Below are 5,000 nucleotides of genomic sequence, written 5' to 3'. Positions count from 1 at the left end.
CCTATCTTTAAGAATCTTCTCCAACAACTTCCCCACCACGGACGTCAAGCTCACCGGCCTATAATTACCCGGGTTATCCTTCCTACCCTTCTTAAATAACGGGACCACATTGGCTATCCTCCAATCCTCTGGGACCTCACCTGTGTCCAGTGACGAGACAAAGATTTGCGTCAGAGGCCCAACGATTTCACCTCTCGTCTCCCTGAGCAGCCTTGGATAGATTCCATCAGGCCCTGGGGATTTGTCAGTCTTTATATTCTCTAACAAACCTAACACTTCCTCCTTTGTAATGGAGATTTTCTCCAACGGTTCAACACTCCCCTCCGAGACACTCCCAGTCAACACATCCCTCTCCTTTGTGAATACCGACGCAAAGTATTCATTTAGGATCTCCCCTACCTCTTTGGGCTCCAAGCAAAAGTCCCCACTTTTGTCCCTGAGAGGTCCGATTTTTTCCCTAACAACCCTTTTGTTCCTAACGTATGAATAAAATGCCTTGGGATTCTCCTTAATCCTGTCTGCCAAGAACATTTCGTGACCCCTTTTTGCTCTTCTAATTCCCCGTTTGAGTATTTTCCTACTTTCATTGTACTCCTCCAGAGCTCCCTCCATTTTTAGCTGCTTGGACCTAACATACGCCTCTCTTTTCCTTTTGACCAGTCCCTCAATTTCCCTGGTTCTCCATGGTTCTCTAATCCTACCCTTCCTATCCTTTTTTACAGGCACATGCTTGTCCTGTAGCCCTAACAACCGTTCCTTAAAAGACTGCCACATACCAGATGTGGATTTACCCTCAAACAGCCTCTCCCAATCAAGAGCTGCCAATTTCTGCCTGATCCCAATAAAGTTAGCCTTCCCCCAATCCAACACCTTACCCTTGGGACACCACTCATCCTTTTCCATCACTATCCTAAAGCTAACAGAATTGTGGTCACTATTTGCCACATGTTCCCCAACCAAAACTTTGAAGACCTGACCGGGCTCATTCCCCAGTACCAGGTCCAGTATAGCCCCCTCTCTAGTCGGGCTGTCTGCATATTGTTCCAACGAACCCTCCTGTACGCATTTTACAAATTCCTCCCCATCCAGAGTCCCTGCCCTCAGCGATTTCCAGTCTATACCAGGGAAATTGAAGTCTCCCACTACAACAACCCTATATTTCCTGTACCTATCCAGTATCTCCTGACATATCCATTCTTCCACTTCCCTTGGGCTGTTGGGGGGCCTGTAGTACACCCCCAACATAGTGACTGCGCCTTTCCTGTTTCAAAGCTCCACCCACAGTGACTCGTTACACGACTCCTCCGAATTGTCCTCCCTCTGCACCGCTGTAATATGCTCTCCAACTAATACCGCTACTCCCCCACCTCTTTTGGCCCCTCCTCTGTCTCGCCTAAAACACTTGTACCCTGGAATATTCCTGGAGGTGGTTACAGAGATAGGGAGGGGTGTAGGGGCTGGAGGAGGTTACAGAGATTGGGAGGGGGTGTAGGGGCTGGAGGAGGTTACAGAGACTGGGAGGGGGTGTAGGGGGGAGTAGGAGGTTACCTTTCCGTTTGGGGGCCAGGGTGGTTGTGGTGGCAGGACGGGACGTTGTGGTTGGTTCGGGGATTCCGGCCGCTCCTTTCTTACGCTTCATGTCATATTTTGCCAGAAAACCATCAGCGGCGACACTCATATCCGAGACAAACTGTACCAGCATCTCGTTTCCCTGGGAGACAATCGGGCTGGAGCGGAAACAACGCCGAGACACATCGACAACGTAACACACTGACCCTCAACCTCCAGCAGTACATTCCGCCTGTAGTCACCGCCGCCTGTCCCCCCCCACGCACTCCGCCTGTAACGCCCACGCCCGCTCTGCCCGTCACCTCCCCGCGCACTCCGCCTGTAGTCACCGCCGCCTGTCCCCCCCCCCACGCACTCCACCTGTAACTCCCGCGTCCGCTCTGCATGTCACCCCCGCGCCCGCTCTGCCTGTCACCCCCGCGCCTGCTCTGCCTGTCACCCCCGCGCACTCCGCCTGTAACACGCGCGCTCGCTCTGCCTGTCACCCCCCACGCGCTTCGCCTGTAACACCCGTGCCCGCTCTGCTTGTCACCCCCATGCCCGCTCTGCTTATCACCCTCCGCGCACTCCGCCTGTAACACCCGTGCCCGCTCTGCCTGTCACCCCCCACGCGCTTCGCCTGTAACACGCGCGCTTGCTCTGCCTGTCACCCCCCACGCGCTTCGCCTGTAACACGCGCGCTCGCTCTGCCTGTCACCCCCCACGCGCTTCGCCTGTAACACCCGTGCCTGCTCTGCTTGTCACCCCCGTGCCCGCTCTGCCTGTCACCCCCCACGCGCTTTGCCTGTAACACCCGTGCCCGCTCTGCTTGTCACCCCCGTGCCCGCTCTGCCTGTCACCCCCCACGCGCTTCGCCTGTAACACCCGTGCCCGCTCTGCCTGTCACCCCCCGTGCCCGCTCTGCCTGTCACCCCCCACGCGCTTCGCCTGTAACACGCGCGCTCGCTCTGCCTGTCACCTCCCAGCGCACTACGCCTCCTCCAGAGCTCTGTGAATCTGTGCAAACCCACGTGCAAAACACAGACACAGGCACGGGGAGACCGAGAGGTCAATAGGACGGGAGTCGGGGAAAGAGTTAATAATCACACTGGAATAAAAATCACAGGAGGTGCGTGCTGAACCTCAGTCGTGCAGGGAACGCTGTGGGTGAAAGGCACAGCTCTGAGTGGAAGCAGACCCAGGTTAGAGTCGAGGGCCATTTCATTGGACAATGGACTCATCCTTTGCCCATTCGAACAAGGAAGGACATCATTGGTCCGAGATATACTGATCATTCTTTGACGATATCACCTGCACAAGTTATAATTATTAGAATGTTACCGGTGACAACCTTGTACTGGATGTAATGTGACCAATGGTAACAAGCTGTAAGGGTCAGCTGACCCATTAAACCATGGAACCAATTACAGAAGGTGGTGATGGTCAGCTGATTCACTATAAATAAGAACTTGTTGGGAATTGTGGGGAGCTCAGAGTGGTGCAGGGTGAGTAATTAAACCCTTTCTTTGATTTATAAGTTGGAGTAAGTTTTATTATATTTTTATTGTCTGCATATTGTCCTCCTGAAGAAATAATAATTGGACAATTATACCCTATGCATGACGTAACCTTAATCAATAACTGTGAGAGGATAGAGACAACTCCTACACTTTTATTGGTATGTACTAATTACTTGTAATTGAATTTGGAACTATAATTGTTTGTGTATATCTGAATTTGGGGCTCTGGTTAGTTACACAATGTCAACTGTGACTTTTCAGGGTCAGATCTATATAGCTCGATTAGAACAGCTGTTTAAGAGAACTCTGTGACTTGCTCTGGTTACTCGAACGGTAAAGCTGCGATCGACTAAAAGGCTGAACATCAAAGGCCGGCGACAGTCGGTGAAACCTGGACTCACGCAGGGGGTTCGTCCCCACAGAACTTTCCGGCCTGTTGCGTCTCATCGCTCCGCCCGCCATTGAAGACGGCGACGTAATCATACCGACAGTAGTTATCGCCTTCGACACCAAACTTCTCAAATTTCAGCTCGACGTACTGTCAAAAAGAGAGCAGCAGCTGTGAGTGTGCGGGCTGGCGGAGGGGGGTACAGGGAAGGGGGAGAGGGTGGGAGCTGGGGGCAGGGGGAGCCATGGGGAGGGGGGGAGAGGGAGCGAGGGTGAGCTGAGGGGAGAGCTAGGGGGGATCTGGGGGGAGTTGGGGGGGAGAGGGTGGGAGCTGGGGGGAGGGGGAGGGGGGAGGGGGAGCAGAGGGGGAGCAGGGGGGGGTGGGGGGGATGGGGAGTGGGAGCTGGGGGGAGGGGGATGGGGAGGGGTAGGGGAACTGGGGAGGAGCTGGGGGGGAGCTGGGGGGGAGGGAGGAGGGGGGAGCTGGAGGAGGGAGGAAGGGGGAGCTAGGGGGGAGCTGGGGGTAGCTGGGGGAGCTAGGGGGGAGCTACGGCGGAGCTGGAGGGGAGGGGGTAGCTAGGGGGGAGCTGAGGGGGAGTTGAGGGGGAGCTGGGGGGCGAGCTGGGGGGGGAGGGGGAGCTGGGGGGGGAGGGGGGAGCTGTGGGGGGAGCTGGGGGAGGAGAGGAGGGAGCTGGGGGGGAGAGGAGGGAGCTGGGAGTGGAGAGGGGGAGCTGGGGGGGGAGGGGGGAGCTGGGGGGGGAGCTGGGGGGTAGGGGGTGCTGGGGGGGGAGGGGGAGCTGGGGGGGAGGGGGGAGCTGGGGGGAAGGGGGTGTGGGGGGGAGAGGGGAGGGGAGGGAGCTGGGGGGAGGGGGGCTGGGGGGGAGTGGGGGGAGGGTGGTGGGGCTGGGGGGGAAGAGGGAGGGGGGGAGGTTAACCAGGAGCATCGGGGGGGAGGGGGGACCTGGGGGGGAGGGGGGTGGTTGTGGGGGAGGTGGTGGGGGGAGCTGGGGGGGGGAGGGGAGAGCTGGTGGGGGAGGGCTGGTCGGGGGGGGGAGCTGTTGGGGGGGGGGAAGCTGGGGTGGGGCGGGTGGGGGAGAGTGAAGCAGAGAGAGTGACTGCACCTCATTGGGACGTCCCCAATGTGCCAGGAACAGCTGATCCCGGTCGGATATTCCTTGTTCGGCCAGTTTGGAGTTTAAACGATCCCTGAGGTTTCACCAACTTCCCCCCACAGAACTGATTCTCTGAAAGAGCAGAAACACCACCTCAGCCACTCGCCAGCCAGGTTTGTGGACCCTCTCCCCCCCCGCCCCCCCCCCCCCCCGGTCCGCCTGCCCCCCCCCCCCCCCCCCGGTCCGCCTGCCCCCCACGCCTCCCTCCCCCAGCAGGAGGGCAGGTCCGTCACATCTGACGCTATAGTTAAGAAAGCCCCACCAACACCTCTACTTTCTCAGAAGACTAAGGAAATTTGGCATGTCAGCTACAACTCTCACCAACATTTACAGATGCCCCATAGAAAGCATTCTTTCTGGTTGTATCACAGCT

The 5,000-nt window shown here is 57.3% G+C and overlaps 1 pseudogene across 1 annotated transcript in view; it reads right to left on the bottom strand.

Annotated features, from left to right (window-relative positions):
• LOC144490243 (procollagen C-endopeptidase enhancer 2-like) overlaps positions 1 to 4,699 on the bottom strand; it is a 12,953-nt pseudogene extending 8,254 nt beyond the window's left edge. Inside the window, exons 1-3 of the transcript XR_013497191.1 lie at positions 4,577 to 4,699; positions 3,470 to 3,606; positions 1,549 to 1,727 (exon numbers count right to left, since the gene is read on the bottom strand). The product of XR_013497191.1 is annotated as a procollagen C-endopeptidase enhancer 2-like (transcript). The remainder of the gene's footprint in view (positions 1 to 1,548; positions 1,728 to 3,469; positions 3,607 to 4,576) is intronic.
• Between the last annotated feature and the right edge of the window lie 301 nt (positions 4,700 to 5,000).

This window comes from Mustelus asterias, unplaced genomic scaffold (assembly GCF_964213995.1).
Source record: "Mustelus asterias unplaced genomic scaffold, sMusAst1.hap1.1 HAP1_SCAFFOLD_3065, whole genome shotgun sequence".
Classification (NCBI taxonomy): domain Eukaryota; kingdom Metazoa; phylum Chordata; class Chondrichthyes; order Carcharhiniformes; family Triakidae; genus Mustelus; species Mustelus asterias.
This window is presented reverse-complemented; position numbering and strand designations above follow the sequence as displayed.